The sequence below is a fragment of the Dama dama genome, chromosome 26 (genome assembly GCF_033118175.1).
Source record: "Dama dama isolate Ldn47 chromosome 26, ASM3311817v1, whole genome shotgun sequence".
In the NCBI taxonomy this organism is placed as follows: domain Eukaryota; kingdom Metazoa; phylum Chordata; class Mammalia; order Artiodactyla; family Cervidae; genus Dama; species Dama dama.
Genome location: NC_083706.1, coordinates 40,654,440 through 40,674,461, shown reverse-complemented (window position 1 = coordinate 40,674,461; position 20,022 = coordinate 40,654,440). Strand labels below are relative to the sequence as shown.

Genomic DNA, 20,022 nt, shown 5'->3' with positions numbered 1-20,022 from the left:
TAGATTTGGAGCTATTTATCATCTTCATAGTATATATAAAAATAGCATTAAAAGCTCTATATACACAAAGTCTACATGGAAACAGATTTGTGGATAAGTTTCAATTGTCTTATTTAGAATATTTATTGCCCAGTAATACTAGATGAATGAGGTATTACTCTACTCATTGATTAATCTTTTAATCACAAACACTTCATAAAGTTTTATTTTTCTTCAAAGAGGCCAGCCAAGTCACCCCATTTACTTTATATAAAAATAAAAAAAATTATCTATGAATATCCCAGAAGTGGGGTGGGTGATAGTAGTAATGGTGGTAAATATTACTCTAAGTAATCTTTTTGGAAGGTTCCAAAAGAGGAGGGCAATGGGAATGTGGGTAGGAAACAAAAGACTGCTCTCCACATATTTCAGTCTCTAGTGCTGATTATGACCAAATAGAAATTACCTTTCTTAAAGGGAAGTTCTTAGACTAATAGCAATGGAATTCAGTGAGTGAGTGAGGGGGGAGGATGAGTGGGTGGGACTGGAACAAATAAACTAATAGTCTGACAGTGCCACGCTACTAAAATATCTTGTCCAAAACTCAACCCTCTGCCTCCCACACAATAATATATCTATATGTTACTTACTAATAGTACAGGGCTGATTCTGAAGCTAGAAATCTCAAGGTCTTCAATTCTTTTCTTCACCATATACAATCAGTGGCAAAGTTCTACTGATTACTCCCACAAGCGCTTCTTGCATTAATTCCCCTTTCTATTCCCACAACACCCTTGTTCAGGTCCCTGTTATCGGGACAACTGAAGCAACACAGTAATCTCTTATCTGATAGCTTACTCTACTCTTAGGTCTTCTAAGCTATATTTCAGAGTGGCAACAAGATTTCCAGTTCCTGAAACACTGCTGGATCATGTCATTTTCCTTCCTAAGAGAGGTAAGAGATTTTGCAGAATTAGACTGCACTGCATTTCAGTAGAAGGTGATGACATTGACCTAGGGAATAATGGAAAAGAGGTTGGACAGGAAGAGAGGAGACATAAAAACCAAGAACTTAACAACAAAGGAGTTAGAAAAGTTAGATAAAATGCAAGAAGGAACTGAACCAAGAAAGTCAAATGAAAAGAGGTGTAACAATAAAGTTTTAGTTTATTATAACAAAGTTTACAATTTTGTAACAATGAGTAAAATTAAACATTTATGTGCTAAGCACTAGGTCAAATGATTTATAATGCATTTGCTCATTTAATGTTCTCAAGAATCCTCAGCTGACTATATACTGGTCTCTCCCAGAGAAAATAAGGATTATTTTATACAGCCTCCCTGTCTTTCCATGACAATGCCTAAAACAGAGCACTAAACAACTTATACTTACTACACTGGTGTCAACCATATCAGAGGAAAGCCATTTTTCCTATAAACTTCATTAATGTTTCATGGACTAGCACAATATATACATGTATATACAGATATATACCTGGTTTTCCAGGTCACTGGACAGGCCCTGGTGGCTCAGACAGTAAAGAGTCTGGCTGCAATGTGGGACACCTGGGTTTGATCCCTGGGTGGGGAAGATCCCCTAGAGAAGGAAACGGCAACCCACTCCAGTATTCTTGCCTGGAGAATCCCACGGACAGAGGAGGCTGGTGGTTTGCAGTCCACAGTGTTGCAAAGAGTTGGACATGACTGAGCAACTTCACTTTCTCTCTTCTTTTCCCAGGTGGCTCAGAGGTAAAGAATCATCCTGCCAATGCAGGAGATGTGAGTTTGACCACTGAGTTGGGAAGATCCCTGGGAGGAGGAAATGGCTACCCACTCCAGTATTCTTGCCTGGCCAATATCATGGACAGAGGAGCCTGCAGGTTGCAGTCCATGGGTCGCAAAGAGTCAGACATGACTGAGCAACTGAGCATGCATGCACAGATATATACATACACGTACATAAACATACACATACAAAAAACACACACTAGAGATTTGGAAATAAAATACTACGGCTTTCAAAAATAACTGTTCTCCTGGGCTTAAATATGAATTGCAACAGTAAAGACTCAGGGTATTTTTGTCTTATAAAGCTCAAAGGAGAAAAGGTATATGAAAATGTTTTTTAAAGTATGTATACTCATTACTGAAAAGAAACCTGGCTTATACCTCTACCATCAACCTGGAAATGACGGGGGAGTAGGTAAAAGGAAGATGAAAGTTACTTTCTTTTAAAATGTGTATAGGAAATTTCCAATGAGATACTACTATAGACTAAACTCTAAGCCCAACCTACTATTTACAATGTGTGCTCCACTGCATACAAGAAGTCTAGGCCAGGTTTAGATTTTGTAAAAATCCACTGTGTGTGTGTATATGCACTCAGTTGTGTCCAACTCTTTGCGACCCCACGGACTGCAGCCCACCAGGCTCCATGTATCCATGGGATCCTCCAGGCAGGAATATTGGAGTTGGCTGCCATTTCATTTCCTCCTCCAGGGGATCTTCATGATCCAGGGACTGAAACCGCATCTCTTGTGTTTCCTTCATTGGCAGGGGAATTCTTTAAAACCACTATTACTATGAAAAAAGAACAAATAACAAGACGCAAAATATGTGCCTCACTGACCTTGGGTTAGTAATGTGCTATGTTTGGGTATACTTTTCCAGGGTATAATGTTTGTTTGAAAGCATTAGGGCACTACTCAGCAAAGACTTTCGACCATAATTTATACTGTGGAATCTCAAAAACACACTTTCAAAAGCAAGTAAATCTAATAGCTTTAAACTTTAGTAGTGTGTTTGTTCACTCATTCATTCATAAATATTTACATAGAGCTTACTGTACTAAGGCATTGTACTTAATGCTGTAAAACCTTAATCAGTGGGAGAAACTGAAAAATAAACAGAATATTATAATGTCATATGGCAAACCCTGCAACAGGGGAAATAATGTGCTAGAGATATTTATATTATAAATAAGAAAAGATCATTAATTAGCTACAACAGAAAATGTCATGCCACTTAAAAAGCATTTTCCAGAATACCTTAATATGAAGAAAACACATCTGAATGGAACTCAGAGGGTATCTTTTTATCAAGTTTGTAAACAGAGGCTCACCCTTTCCCTTTACCAATTTAATTCTGGCTCTAAGTCAGAAGTCTTAAAAAAATAAAAAAGTCTCTCCTTGCTATCTATTTTGCATTCTCATTTTTAATTTTTATTTTTGATCTGTCTCTCTGGCTACCTGTTTTTTTCTACAAAAGAAATGTTGCCTCAGAAAGCCTCTCAGCCACTTAATAACAGTATCAAAACTTGTTTACAATATGCATAAACTTTTTACTTTGTTTACAAAGATTTAGGACAAAGCTCTCAAAATTAGTAAGGCACATGTGTCTATACTACTATTATAGCCATCTACTTATCAAATAAGCATGATTAAATACACATTACAATACATACATATCTCCCAAATTGTCTCCCAATCACATAATTTCTGGTGCATTTAATGTGAGATAAGGCAACAGTGTTAATAAACAAAACAATCCAAATTTTCACAAAGTTTTTCATGTGCTAGGAGAATCATGTTTTTTGCTAATAAACCTAAATAACAGTATAGTAAAAAGAAAAAGGTTACAGGTAAAATTTTTAATAAATATCACTGTAATTTCTCATATATCAACTCAACTGATGACTCTAATTTCTATTTCTAGCCTGAATTTCTTGCTTGAATTCCATTTTGAATTTCAAGTTACTCACTTGATAGGTCCAGTTAAATGTCTAGTAGGCCTTTCGAAGTTAACATGCCCCAACAAAAACCCTCTTGATTGTCCAGCCCAACTTGTTACTTCACTGTCTTCCCCAACTCAGTCAACAGCAACTCCATACTTTCAAATGCTTGGGTCAAAAATCTTTGAGTACTCCTTGACTGCTCTTTTATGCCTCAGATCCAATTCATCAACACATCCTGCCTGCCACTCAGGGTTTGTAACATATCCAAAATCTGCCCTCTTCATACCGTTTCCTGTTGTTACTGTGGTCCAAGCCACTATCAGCTCTCACTTAGATAACTGCAATAATTTCCAATATGGCTTCTCCGTTGACATGTTTGCCCTGCCCTTAAGAGTTTATTCCACAAAGAGCTGCCACAGTGTATCTTTAAAAAGGGAAGTTACCTTCAGTTAACAGTTTAAATAAGAAAAACCATATGACCGTATCAATTGACATAGAAAAACCACTTGAGAAATTTCAATACCCAGTCACGATAAAAACTCAAATAAGGAAAAGACAGGCACCTACAAAAAACCTACAGCTAACATGTACTTAATGGTGACAGACTTAATGCCTTCCCCTAAGATCAGGAGTAAGACTAGCATGTCTAATCTCCCCATGCCTACTAAACATAGTACTGAAAGTATTTATCAGAGCAGTAAGGTCAGAAAAGGAAATAAAAGTCACTGGAAAAGAAGAAACGTAACTGTCGCATTCACAGATACATTAGAAAACTCACACAAAAAAATTACTAGAATTTATTAGTTTAGCAAAGTCTCAGGATATAGGATCTACTCACAGAAATCAACCACATTGTTATAAATTACAATAAACAACTAGAAACCAATATTTAAAACACAGTATCATTTATGACTGCTCCAAAAAAAAAGAAAAAGGGCCTAGGTACAAATCTAGCAAAACATATATAAAATGTGGGTGTGTCAGAAGCTATAAAATGCTGATCAAAGAAATAACGCAATCTATAAATATAAGGAGAGATAAACTGTGTTTATGATTGAAAGACTTAACAAAATGAAAATATCAATTTTCCCTAAATACATCTACGAGTTTAATGAAATTCCTACCAAAATTCCAGCTTTTTAAAAAAACAGATCCTAAATTTTACATGGAAAGGAAATGGAATGGTTAAAAACAATCCTGAAAAAGAAGAATTAGGGAAATTTCACTATCTGGTTTTAGGACTTACCATACAGCTACAGTTATCAAGAAAATGAGATACGAGTCCAGGGGTAAACACAAAGATCAATGGATCAGAACAGAGAGTCTAGAAGTAGACCATCAGAGCACAGCCATCTGATTTCTGACAAATGTGCAAAAGTAGTTCAATGGAGGAAGGGTAATTTTTTTTCAATAAGTGGTATTGCAACAGCTGATCATTTCACAGACAAAAAATGAAATTCAATCTAAACTTTATACCTTTATGTGACAATTAAGTAAAAACAGATCACAGATTTACATATGCAAGACATAAAGCTTTTCAGAAAACTTTTAGAAGAAAACCGGAGAAAATCTTTGGAACCTAAAGTTAAGAAGATATTAGACTTGATAACAAAAGAACAATTCATAAAAGAAAAAAGATAAATTAGATTTCATAATTTCTTTTTCTCCGCAAAAGCCTCCATTAGGAAGATGAAACGATAAGCTACAGACCAGGAGAAAATATTTGCAAATCACATATTTGACAAAGTGCTTCTATTCAGAATATATAAAGAACTCATTAAACTCAACAAGAAGAAAACAATCACATTAGAACATAAGCAAAGACCTGAAGAGACACTTCACAGTGGATATACAGACATCAAACAAGCACATGCAAATACATTCAACACCATTAGCCATTAGGGAAATACAAACTAATGTTACAAGGAGACATCACTACATATCTATTAGAATGGCTGAAATAAAAAAATATCCTGACAGTATCAAATGCTGACAAAGATGCAGAGAAACTGTATCTCTTACACACTGATGGTAGGAGTGAAAAATGGTTCAGCCATTCTGGAAAAGTGGCAGTTTCTTATAGAGTTAAATATATATTTATCATACAACCCAGCAACTGTACTCCAGGGGACTTATCCTAGAGAGAGGAAAACATATTTTACCTGCAAAACTGTTCACAGCAGCTTTGTGTTTATAGCCCCAAACTAGAAACACAAAAGTCCTTCAGTCAATGACTGAATTAATTGTGGTACACCATACAATGGTACCCTTCCAACTTCCTCCCTGGAGAAGGGAATGGCAACCCACTCCAGTATTCTTGCCCGAAGAATCCCATGGACAGAGGAGCCTTGTGGGCTACAGTCCATGGGGGTCTCAAAGAGTCGGACATGACTGAGTGACTAAAACACACACTCACATTTTAATTCTTATAATTAAAATGGAACGAATCACTGATAGAAGAAACAACTAGAATAGATCTCAAGGGTATAATGCTGAGGGGAAAAAAGCCAATCTCAAAAGATCACATAATGTATGATTCCACTTTTATAACACTCTCCAAGCGACAAAATTACAGTGATGGAGAACAGATCAGTGGTTAAGGCTGGGTAGCACAGAGGAGTTTCTTTGTGATGATGGAACAGATGTAGTTCTGTATCCTGACTGTGAGGGTTACATGAATTTACCTACATGAAAATAATATAGAATTACACACACATAGCCACTGACAAATCATATTTTAACAAGTGAGAGGAGGGGAAAAGGCAAATAGCTCATGTTTTAAAACCCTTCAGTAGCTTCTAAGCTCATCCTAAATACTAAAATCCCTACTACAATCTAAAGGCACTACATGAAAAGCACATACTCACCAGGATCTCATCTACACTTCTCCCTTTCTCAACTCCAACCACACTGGTCTTCATGCTCTTAGAACATGGCAGGCATGCTCCCACCTCTCTATTTAGAAAGTTTTCTCTTTATTACTTCACTCAGATACCTGCTCAAATGTCATCTAATCAGAGAAGACTTCCCAGTTGTTACCACTCCCCCCCACACACATAAAGTGATGTCTTCTTCTTCTTTCTCTCTCTATAGGAGCCATACAACCATAAACAGAACTCAAATATCTTCCTCACCTGCTAGTGCCCCTGGCATGTTCTTTTATCGATGATTGACAGGCATTACACTTTGCACCCAGGTACTCAAGCCGGGGCGTGTGAGATTCTTACCTTACTTCACACTCAGTATTCTCAAATTCATCACCCACTCTTCTCCTTAATTACAGCCTTAACTCATCGCTTCATCAATTCTCAAATAAATGGTTATAAAGCTACCTCTTCCACCCCACCCCCAGCTCCTAAATATTCTCTATTCTAGAGCCAGAGAAATCTTTCTAGGATGTTAATTTAAACATTCCATCATTTATGGGATGAAGTCAAATCTATTTTATAGAGTATACAAGTATTTTCATGCTCTTCTCATTTTCTACCTCACTTCCGATTAACCCACCACTGGTACCTAATACACTGTACTGAGTAGGTGTGTCCTCTCCTACCTCCATCCTTTATGCATGTTGTTCTGACTGAAATGGCCTTGCTTCTCCCAAATTCTCCTCTTCCTTGCCTATCTGGCACACAGATTGTGTCACCTTTCCTATGAAGAATTCCCTCTCATATCTTTCCTTCCCTCACAGGGTTGAACACCCCCTTCTGTAGATCGCTAAAGTGTTTTACATTTAACCTGGTCACTGCATTTGCTAGGCAACCCACTCCAGTACTCTTGCCTGGAAAATCCCATGGATGGAAGAGCCCAGTAAGCTACAGTCCATGGGGTTGCAAAGTGTCGAACACGACTGAGCAACTTCACTTCACTATACTAGTTTGAATACCTGTCCCTTGAGGGCAAGGACATATCTTACTCATCTTTCCAATCTCTTCACCTAGCAAAGTACCTGGCACACAAGCAGGACTCAAAACTAATTCAAAACTCCTGGATAGGTGAATTAGGTTGACTAGTAGACCAGTCTTGACTCACGGTGAAAGGATGAATCAGCCAGGACTTCTTGGGTTAGTCAGCTACTGTGCGCAGGTGTATCATAGAAGGCATATGAAGCAAACTCCATGGAGTTTCTTTCTATTCTTTTGGTCATGTATTACCCTACAGAAGTACTGATTCTGCAGTTTGGTTAGGCTAAGATCACCAGTTCAATTTTCCCATGAACCAGTTTCCTTCCTCAAAAGAATACAATGGATTTATTTCATTCACAAAGCTACAGCAACGGTTCTGAACCGTCATCCTATAAATTCACGCCAGTGTTCACGAAGGGAAAATCTCACAAAGAGAATGAGGATGTCTCATTCAGGGCAACCCTCACCTCAGCTAGAAAAATCTCAAGAAAAAGAATCAAGCTCAACCAACAGGTGTCAATACATTTTCATATGTAAAAAAGAAGAATTGGCTTTGTGGAAATGGAAAGTTTTTTTGAAACCTCATTTCCACAAGTTTATTTTTCCATTTCCTTTGGAAATCATCATAAAGCAGCAAACTGCAGTCAGGTAAGTACAGTGCAGGTATACACCTGTCACAAGGTAAACACCAAATTACTCTCAATGCAAATACACAGGGCCTGTATTTTCAACTTTCTTGTTTAACAGTGATCCCTTAAGATATCTTGAGAACTTTTCCCCTTCAATTCTGGTAACTACTTAACTGTGACTCCTACATACATCAGCTTGTGTCCCAAAGAGTAGATGCTCTTGTTTATCTGGTCACCAATAGTTTTTTAAAAAGTAACCCAAGCAATTTTACCACAATGTACTCAACGAATTAAAATGCAACACATACCCTGTTCTGAATTCCTTTTAAAAAGTAGATTTTCTTGCCTGTATTACTATCTTCTGTGTAACTATTTTCTAGTGATAACTCACCATCAATAAAAGCTGATGAAAAGAAAATGTTAGTATAAGCATAGCTGTGTAATACGAGTCTATCACTAATCTGTTAAACATTATTTATACAAAGAGCAATTATACTCATCAGTAGAGCAAAAGATTCTACAACCACCACTAGTTCGATGAATTGACATAAAAAACTTTTAGAAAAAAAAAATCAAAGCAAAAAAAATCAGTCAGTCCAGTAATAAACATCAGGTAATTTAGCACTAACTCTTTTCTGAATGTGAGATATGGACATAAAAAATAATATTATTGAATTAAAAAAAACGCTGGTGATGTTTTATTTCATCCTTGGTCTGAAGAGTTACTGTAAATTAAATAATATAGAAGTTACTTCCCTTTTATTTTACTTGCTGAGAAAAATGAACTGAACAGGTATCCTGAAAGAAAAACCTAACAAAACTGAATTCCAACTGTAAAGTTGCTTCCCATTATTCAAGTATAGTTAACTAAGTGAAAATTTACTTTTTTGCACTTTTTTCACCTTAATAATCCACTGTCATCTGTTATTCTCCCAGAATCTGTCTTCTGCACTAGCCAAATAGAAAAATTAAATGATCAGAATCAACCCCCCAGAAACTCTGAAGTTTCTGGTAATAGTACTAATCTCTAGAATATACCTCAGTATGTGGCACTGCTTTTGACTTACTATTAACATTGTGGCAAGCATGGGCAGGGGCTGGTTGCAGGGGTCACACATTTTCTTTAACAGATGGATTCTTTCGAATCATTTTATTAAAAACAATCAGCATTCATATACTTCCACCAAAATCTTTTAAATCCTACACTTTGTTACTCTTGCTTCTCTCTGTGGGACCATTCCAACCTCTATTTTATTCTTTGGCTTCTGAGGCTTGTACAAGGACTGTGTTTTGTTTTTTCTTAAGTGAAACAAGAATGCCATTTTCTTTTAAAAGGCAATTAAAATATTACAAATTCTTAAAATGCCCTTATCTATGTTGTATCTGTTTATGGATAAATCAAAACTTTCTTTCTGAAGCCACTCAAGCTGACACCCTATAGTAGTATCCCTTTCCAGTGGTAGGTTTTGTTACAGTTCAAAACAAGCAAACAAGCAAAATCCCACAAGAGTATAAAAATATTCAATTGCAGGTATTTCTAGCTCATTTCTAAAACAAATCTGAATATCAAGCAATTTGTTTCTATAAATCTTCAAAAAAATCTTGGCTTTTTTTTAAGCCAAGAAATAATTTATATAAATGACTAAAGATCTTAGATCTAAGGCAAGTCTTTAGTTTTAGGAAAGCTAAAATTATTACTGTATTCATTAGGCAGAGAATAACTTGCCACAGAACAGGAAAAAGCTGACTGATGCTAAGATTTAACATCTGAAAAATGGTTACTAGTAAGGGTGGGGTGGGGTGGGATGTTTTCCCTTTTCCGTGAAAACACCAAAATTCTCCACATCATAGGAATGTAAGAAATTGACAGCCATTTAATTTATAATGTCGGTATAAATCTACAGTTTCACTGAAATTGCCTTAAAGAGACAAACGAGATAAGTTTGTCTTTTAAAGGTTGGTAGTGTAAAATTATGCATGAATTATTTCTTCTACTCTGCTTTAAAAATTGCTATTCACTTTACTTTAATGTCAATAACTTCATATGAATAGGTTCACAAATACCAATCTAGTTGTAAATAACTGATTTCTTTTCTTCCTTCTAATCTGTAGGATCTTTTTTCAAACTTTTGGCTAAATTGAGGGGAAAAAAAAAAAAAAGGCATTCGGAAGACTCTGTGTGATACCTCAGTCTGTGCTTAAAACAAGAGATTTAAAGGCTTAAGTCCAGCGCAAGCACTTTTCAAAATCAGGAGGTGCTTACTACCAAAAAGAGTTGTGATACCAAAGGAAAACTATCACTAAGAGTCGTTCAGCACTGAACATACAGTATTTCTTGAGCTCCTAAGTGCAGGCCAGGCACTGAAGATATGGTGAAGTCAAGACTGAAAGGAAAATGAGGCATGCTCTGTCCTTGAAAAATTCAGTTGAGTGATTTCCCAGGCTAAAAATGAGAAACAAATAACTGCAATCTGATCGACCATTCCACTTTCTTCAGAAAACTTATCCACAATTAACATTATTTTCTCTTTGTAAAGTTTTCCTTAATACTTCGTGAATACTTTGGATTACCCCCATCACACAATAAAGGCATAATAATTACAGAAAAAGTGAACATTTATTGAATACTTAGACTGCACTAAAGATTTCACAGTGCTTCCACGGATCCTATACACTATTTTTATCTACTTCTCAAAATGCTGACATCCGGCTCATTAATAAGATCTGTCACCATGTGTCTTCATCATAAAGACCAGGTGTACTCCTGACAGCACACTGATTCCACAATGTGTACAAACTCTCCAGAAAGTCTGACTACAAATTACAGTTGAGTTTTAATTAACCTTATTCTACCAGAGAAGAGTGGTAACTGTTCAAATACAATGTGTATTAAACAATGTCCCCCACAGTGCTGTGAAAGCTTCTTGGAAGGGTTACCAACTTCAACTATGTTTGTTTTATAACAGAACTCCAGATAAGCAACAGACAAAAAAGTTGCAATTTATCGAGCCCCCTCTGTAAATTAGATAATTTACACAAAATGTATGATACACTCATTTTTCAGAGATGAAAATAAGCTCAAAGAGGCTGAGAAATTGTAGTTGATCTCAAATCACAAAGCTAGTAAGTGGCAAAATCAGGATTCAAACCAGTAGAGCATACTCCCAAGTTTTCTATTGAGCCAAAAAGCAGCTTTCTGAAGCACTACCAACACCAAACTGCTATTAATTAAAACTCCGAAGTATAAACATAATGTCGCTCCCAAGTTATGAAATATATTCTTAAAAGAAAAAAATTTATGTATGGGAGATTTTGTTTCTGAAATCAAATATAATATCCATTATGCAGTTTTTAAAAGAGCAGATAGGCAATGTCTGTTCCCTAACCCCCTTTTCTGTATTATGTTTCTCCACAGTACTTTTCTTTCTCAGACACACTTGATTTTCCTCATTTATTATGTCTTCCAATACTAAAATGTAAACTACATGAGGACAGAAATCTTGTCTATGTTATCCACTGCTGTCATCTCCAACATCTCAAAGAGCCCTGGCACATAGTAAGTGCTCAATAAATATTTGTGAAATAATAGAAAACTTGACACCCAGTAGGTATTCAACAAATATTAGTTTCTCTTTTACTATGTAGGAAACACTAAAAAGGTTAATGTTAAGATATTAAATGCCAAAAGAAATTTACCACTTCCTTGATACCAAATTTTGAGCTGAAACAGATGAGAAATCCAACAGAAGTTCTTGTTAAAGTAAAATGTTATGGCAAATTAAAAAAAAGATACATTCAGCAAAGTCTCATTTAGCAAGCATTGTCTATTGGGGTCTACATAAATTATATTTCAAACAAAGCACTTTTTTAAGTGCCAAAACTTAAATCAATTTTCACAGAAGTCCTTTATTGAAATTAATATTCACAATTTTGACTTGTGGCAATTCTGACTTCTATATCCTTCCAAAACATCAACTTCTCAGCTGACACATCTTACTGCACTTTTTAACAGGAGCCCATTCCTTTAGAGGATTCAGAAATTAGAAACTAAGCATATTTTGCAAAATGAGTCAATAAAAATCAAAGTCTAAATGAAATGAGTAACTTTAATGCTGGAAGGCTAATATTAAGTACTACTTAATACCAAACAATGTGTTTTAAGGAATGGAATACTTAGAAAAACTAAGAAAAAGAGCCATTCTTAATCTCTAACTCTACCAAGATCACAGGCAAGTTTAGTAGTTAACTAAAGGGAACATGGGCTTCCCTGGTAGCTCAGATGGTAAAGAATCTGCCTACAATGCAGGAGACCTGGGTTTGATCCCTGGGTTGGGAAAATCACCTGGAGGAGGGCACGGCAACCTACTCCATTATTCTTGCTTGGAGAGTCCCATGGACAGAGAAGCCTGGCGGGTTATATAGTCCATGGGGTCGCAAACAGTCGGACATGACCAAGTGACTAAGCATATCACAAAGGGAACATAAAGCACAGTACTGGCTACCCCTAGTACTTACTCAGGGATTTTAGCTTTCTGATTAGGTCAGCGTCCTTGGTTCAGTGTTAAAGAATCTGCCTGCCAATGCAGAAGATGTAGGTTCAATCCCTGGGTCAGGAAGATCTCCTGGAGAAGGAAACTGGAACCCACTCCAGTATTCCTGCCTGGAGAATTCCATGGACAGTGGGGTCTGGCAGACTACAGTCCATGGGGTCACAAAAGAATTGGACACGACTGAGGGAGTAAACAACACTCTGTCATTCACCACAAAAAAATGAAATCTTAAAATACTATATAAGTATTCTGGAAATACAAGCCAGAGGCAAAAAAGTAAAAACATATTAATACATATGTTTAGATTTCATATGATTTCAGTCACCCAATCCTTACCATCTTAATATAGAGGATTAAAAATTACTTACTACTAGCATTCCAGCATTAAAGTTATGCATTTCATTTAGACTTTCACTTTAATTTTTATTTACTCATTTTAAAAAATATGACATATAGATTGTGAGAGTCTATCAAAAGAGTCAGACCACATCTCCTTAGAACAGTTCAGCATGATCACTTTCCTATGCTTGGCACCCACCACTATTCACATCTCCATTTTCCTAGTTGCCTAAAATTGCTCATCTAATCCTCTACTAGCATCTTAGCCCCTATCTTCTTCCTCATTACTACTTTGCCCCATTTTCAAATTTGCCTCTGTTATTACCTCATAATCCTTCTATTTCACAAAGTCCCAAACTTAGATGGATCAAATGAAGATGACGTAAGTGACATAACAGAAAAGTGCTACTATTGTCCTCCTTTGGGTCATAGGAGCCTGGCCAGGTAGAGATACAAAGGAACTGAAGCTTTCCTGAATTATAGTTTAATTCACAAATTTTATATGTTGTAAAGATTATCAGGAACTTTTTTCCCAAAACATCTGCTGTTGCTGCTGCTGCTGCTGAGGCGCTTCAGTCGTGTCCGACTCTGTGCGACCCCGTAGACGGCAGCCCACCAGGCTCCCCCGTGCCTGGGATTCTCCAGGCAAGAACACTAGAGTGGGTTGCCATTTCCTTCTCCCCCAAAACATCTACAACAATGTAAAACATTGCCTTTTAATGTATGTTGATAATTGTTAAAAAAAAAAAAAAAAAATTTTAGTCTTGAGTTTATACAATTAAAAAAAAACGCTGTTTCAGAAAACTCACACATTCCTCATGGGACTTTTTTGGCACAGAAACCCACAAAGTTTCATGTAAATGGTGTACATTACACCTATTTTGTACAGTGCCATATGTTCATAGATACATATGTCGATTTTATCCTAAATACTATTTTGAGAAAAGAATTTTCCTTACAGAGAAATGTACAGAAGTATAATAAATTTTTATTTCTGTCAAGACATAAGACTAATCATTTTAAGATAGTTACCCAAGTGTAACGTGTTACTAATACTAAAGAAGCAGTACTCAGTAATAATGTAATTGGGGATCTGAGTAATGCTTACTTTGTAGTTTAAAAACCTCCTGATTTCATTAAATGCAATAATTATATGCAAGTTTTAAATAATATCATTAGTTGAAGGCAAGTGTTTCTTTTCAGTAAAGAGAGGACCAAATATAGGTGTTATTTCAATCAGATCAGATTAAGTTAAAACATTTTTCAGAGAATTTCTATCAAATGAGAGTGACTGTTTATACACTTAACAAGTGACAAAAGCTCAGGTTGCACTATATGACAGTTCACTAAAGAGAAGTGAAAGGCATGCATTTCATCAGTGTTCCCTGAGAATAGTTTTGAATTCAAGAAAAGGTATTCCACTTGCCCAAAAGAAAAATGAAGTAACATAGTATATGCAGTAGATGACTTACTCATCTAATTAACACATTCAACTTTTAGTTGATCCTTTAAAGATTTAAATATTAAGCACCCTCTATTAGAAACTGATAAGATTTAAGGGGGGAAAAAAAAACTAACAGAAGTTCTGAATCACTGGAATTTCTGTTCTATTTCCTGTTAACACACTGGTAGTGCCATCATTCAATATATTCGTTCCATACACTTTTTTTTTTAAAGCTATAGATCCTTTTAAAACTTAACCCTTTTAAAATTTGTAGCTCATTTATCTAACAATTCCTCCCATTGTTTCTAATTTAAGTGCTCAGCCAAAGCGCACAAGATGAAAAGCATGTCTGTCTTTATTAGAAAATGTAATGGTTTCAAAATCTAAAGTTTCCAACTAGGATTAAAATCAAGCACGATTTCACTGTTACAAGTAATTCAAAGATATTTTTTAAAAGGTGTCAATACTCTGCCACTGTACGAGAAGTGTGGTAAGCAGTAGTAGTGTAAAAACTGAAAGCAAAATTCTGTCCCATGCCCACCAAAATTCCCGGCCAAATCCGAAATTGCATAATGAGCAACATACTCTTCAGAGTGAGCTAAAGCACAAAGTGATTCCTTTCATAAAAATGTGAATCAACCTGACCTTGAAGTCTGACACTTTTACAAACCTACCTAAAACAGACAAAATGGATGCAAAATTATACTGCCTCACTGTTGCCTCAAATACGACCTTAGTGTTCAAGAACTTTCCAATGAAATAGAGCACTCAAAACGGCCTCGTACTGGCGACCCGAAACTCACGGACTCCTGAGAAACCCCCGGGAAGCTGCAAATTCCCTCCACCCTCCTGGAAACCCCTCTTATCAGAAACATTTGAAGAATTTCTCCACAACAATTAAGCTGACTTGAAGAATGGAAACCTAACATCTCAAATATACTATATATGGAATGAAACGTGGCCAAACACATAAATACGAACGCACACAGTCTCTGACACTGTGGTACACTACCCTGCCCGGGCCATCCCACAGCATCAGCCACAGAAAGATACACCTGTCACCTGTTCGGCGATATCCAAGACCCTTCCAGCCTTCCTGCCACAACCACAGTCTTAGGGTTTGAGACTGATCAGACAGAAAGCTAGAATTATCTATCCACTGAAATCTAGGGGCCACACTTTCCCAGAGGGGCTGGCTCCCCACTTGAAAAAAGGCTGCAGAAAAACCAATATTGGAAAGGGAAACGACGATCTCCCCTCCACTACCACCACCAGATTCCCTCGGTCTTCCCCCTCGCCCCGAAGTCATCTTGATTCGGGGCACGACTCCCCCCCAAAAGCCTTCTCCTTCCCCCACCCCCCATCTCACACGCCAAAGGGGCGGACCGGGGGTCACCCGTGCAGGCAGGGGCCCTCCCCACCCCCCTGGCACCCTCCCCCACCCGGGGCTCTCCCGGCGCCCGACTCCAATGAATCTCCCCCTCCCCCTACACACTTACTCCCCCGAGCCCAGGCCCGGCCCGATGCTCCCCACCCCCGGCCGCTCAGGACTTGGGGGGCGGGGGGGGCTCCCTCTCTACCTCGCCACTGGGGAAGGAAGGAGGCGGAGGAGAGGAAGAGTGCGAGGAAGAAGCGGGCGCCCCGCAAGGGCCTCGCGAGTCGGCAGAGTCTCTTCCAGATGAAGGGCGGGGGGGTGCGGGGAAATGAGGGGAGAGCCGGGACCGGGGGGTCCCACCGAGGCCCGGCAGCGCTGTCCGCTTACCCTTCGCCGCCGCCGCCGCTTCCCCCTCCTCCTCCTCGGCCGCCGCCGCCGCCGCCTCTCCCACTAGGGCAGCCGTCTCCACCGCCGCCGCCGCCGCCGCCTCCACCACAGCCGCCGCCAGCGCCGCCGCCGCCTCCGATTCCACCCGGCAGGGGGGACACCTCAGCCCTCCCTCCCTCCCCGCTCAGCCCCTCCGATCGGCCGCCGCCGCCGCCAACTCCCTCCGGCCGCCGCCGCCGCCGCCGCCGCTCGTGGCTGAGGGGGAGGGGAGGGGGGTCGGGCTGGGTCGCCCCGCCGGCGGCCGCTGCAGATCAAAAACGATGGCTGGGTGGCGTCGCCGCTCCCCGCTCCTCGGCTCCAGCTCGCTCGGCCTCCCTACCTCCCTCGGCCCCCACCCCCCTCGCGCTCGCCTGCCCTCCCCCCACCCCCCCAGCTCTCGCTCGCTCTCGCCGCGGCTCCGCCAGCCCAGTGCAAATCAAAATACTGTCACACAATATGGCGGCGCGGCCGCCGGCAAACACCGCGAGATCTGCGACCGCTGCTGAGGCGGCGGCTGTGACGAGGCCTTCCCCCAGTCGGGCGGCGGGGGAGCGGCCGGCGGCGGCGGCGGCGGCGGCGGCGGCGGCGGCAGCGGCGCGGGGATGCTCTTTCTCCGCCCTGCACCCCTCCCCCGACACTCGGAGCCTCTACGCCCGCCTTGCTAAGGCTGGAGCGAGAACGTTGCCCGGCCGCGCGGATAGGCGCGGGCGGCCGCCGGGGCCGTGCGGGAAGGGGCGTCGAGGCAAACGGCTCCGGGAGGGCCCGGGATCCTACTTTTGAAGTTTTATCCCGGCCGCCGTTACTTGGAGGGATGTGTGTGTGGAGGGAAAGAGCAGGTTTCCCCTCTCCTCCCGCCCTCAATGGGGGCCGGTCGCAGTTTGGGTTGAAAGGAGAAAAGAACTCCGCTCCCCGCGGCTCGGCCCGTCCGGAAGCGGGCGGCGGGACCTGCAGGGCAGCCGGCCTCGCTGCGCGGGAAGGGGGCCCAGAGGTCCCGGCCGGGGGCGGACCGGACGCCGCGGCCGCCCCGCGCTTGCTCCCGGCCGGGCCGCCGAGGGCGGCAGGTGGGCCTGCGGCGGAGGCGGGTGTGCGGCGGCTGCGGGGCGGAGACACACCCCCTCGGAGGCCGGCGGCTAGGAGGCCTTAGGCTGACGGGGGTGACCCGAGCGGGAGACCGGCGGCGTCCCGAGGGTGTGCGGGATACGTCCTAAAAGGCTCGGAGCTCGCAGCTTCGAGTCTAGAAAAGCGTGTTGGGCTCTTGAGTTTTCTTGAGCCCTGGAAAGAAAAACCAGTCTAAATGCTGCGAGGGTTTTGTTGTTTCGATTTTATTTTAATTGCACGTTCCTAGAAGTCCTAGAAGTTGAGCCAAAGACACTTTTACATGGCGGGGCGGGGGGGGGGAGGAGAAGGAAAGATTTGTTTCTATCTTCTTAAAGAAATATTTGTTTAATTTCCCCCTGAAATAAAACATGTTCAACACTCACACATTTCTCACAATGTAAGATATTTAAACATTCGGCGTTTTAATGGTGTCCAAAACACTACAGCATTTTTTTTTTTTTTTGTCCCTGTCCAAAATGTCCATCTCCCTGCCAGTTTCTTGAAACGATTCTTACTCCCCAGAAAAATCCTCCAGAATGAGCGCTGTGGTTACAGCCAGAGCCTTTAAACGCGTGTACACACACACATCCCTTTAAGAAGTACAGGCTTCTCTATACACACACACACACACACACACACACACACACACACACACCCTTTAAGAAGTACAGGCTTTACACACACAGACACACCCTTTAAGAAGTACAGGTTTCTCTCCACACACACACACACACACACACACACACCCTTTAAAAATAGTCTTTTCCACACAGACACACACACAGACACACACATACACACCCTTTAAGAAATACAGGCTTCTCTACGGATACAGCCAGAGGCTTTAAGCGCGTGTACACACACATAAACACACACATTCTCTATGGTTAAGGTACTTTTGCCAGTATCATTTAAAAATCCTCGAAATATTGGGATAGGGCACCAGTTCAAAACTTTACTCACATCAAAAGCCGAAAGTACTGTTACTTGCTATATCAGAATTTAAGTACTTTTTCTATTGTCGATATCATTAAGAGGAGTAAATTAGGATTTTAAAAAATGGGAAGACTATAGTTTTAATGTGTTCAATGTTGGATAATAAAAAAGATCACTGAACCTTAATACTTTACATTAGTTCTCTCCGAGGAACTATATCCATACTAAATGTTAAATTAATTGATGAAATGAGTTTAGAGCAATTGAATCCATTATTTAATAAATTTAAGCAAAACCACTATAAAATATAGAGCCAATTATTGCTTTTGGAATGGTAGAATTATGTATTTTATCCAAACTATTGTTAGAAATTTATTTAATGAAATAAATATACACATTTTAATAGAAATATAATGTTTTATAATCTTAGGAATACAAATAAGTATGAATAGCTCAAGTCTAAGAACCAGTGGGTGGCAGAGAAGGTATGTATAAATACATCCTTGAAGCAATGCTAAAAAGCTTTAACCTGGATCTAACGATGAGAAGCATCAAACCCAAGTAGAGGAAAATTCTACAAAATAACTGGCCTGTATTCTTAAAACACTGTCAGTGTCCTGAAAGCAGAACAAAACTGCAGATTAAAGGAAACTAAAGACCTGACAACTAAATGCAATTTGTGACCTTGAACTGGATCCTTTATTGGGGGAGGAAAGTGCTATGAAGGACATTATTGGGATAATCAGTGTGGGTGGAATATGAACTATAAAGTACGGTATCCATTTAAGTTTCCTGAATATATTGTGTATGAGACTATCCTTGTTCATAAGAAAACACACTGAAATATTAAGGGGTAAAGGAAACTTATGTATGCAATTTTTTCCCTAATGGATCAGAAAAAAGAAATTATAACCCTTATGCATATCTCTCACATATCCCATTCACGTATACAGAAAGATTGATAAAAACTGATGAATCTAGGTAATTTTTTTTTTTTACTGAAGAATCAATTTCTGTTGAAGTTCAAATATGATGGAAAAGTTATCTTCTAAAACAAAGAACTTAAAATGAGCCATAACAAAGGACTAATAAAAAGTGAGATTTCCAAAATGCAAGAACAGATGGATTCCAAGAAGGATCTTTCACAGAACAAAAGAAAGATACTTCCTTTTTTGGAGTTTATGACAACATTATAGCTTATTTTTCAAGGATGGTTTAACTGTTCTCATGCTGGAAAGTGGGAGTCTGGGTTTTTTTTTTCGGAGGGGGTAGTAAAAGTCATAACCTTAAATTTACCATCTTAACCATTTTTAAGTGTACGGTTTAGTAGTGTTCAGTTCAGTTCAGTTCAGTCACTCAGTCATGTCCGACTCTTTGCGACCCCATGAATCACAGCACGCCAGGCCTCCCTGTCCATCACAAACTCCCAGAGTTTACTCAAACCCATGCCCATCGAGCCGGTGATGCCATCCAGCCATCTCATCCTCTGTCGTCCCCTTCTCCTCCTGCCCCCAATCCCTCCCAGCATCAGGGTCTTTTCCAATGAATCAACTCTTCGCATGAGGTGGCCAAAGTATTGGAGTTTCGTAGTGTTAAATATATTCAATT

At 39.8% G+C, this 20,022-nt stretch overlaps 1 protein-coding gene across 3 annotated transcripts in view; it reads right to left on the bottom strand.

Annotated features, from left to right (window-relative positions):
* TAB2 (TGF-beta activated kinase 1 (MAP3K7) binding protein 2) overlaps positions 1-16,468 on the bottom strand; it is an 80,840-nt gene extending 64,372 nt beyond the window's left edge. Inside the window, exon 1 of one of the 3 annotated variants that reach the window (XM_061130216.1) lies at positions 16,342-16,468. The gene's annotated coding sequence lies outside the window, so the exon portion shown is untranslated. The remainder of the gene's footprint in view (positions 1-16,341) is intronic. The other 2 variants (XM_061130217.1, XM_061130215.1) reach the window with 2 other exon arrangements.
* Positions 16,469-20,022: the final 3,554 nt, after the last annotated feature.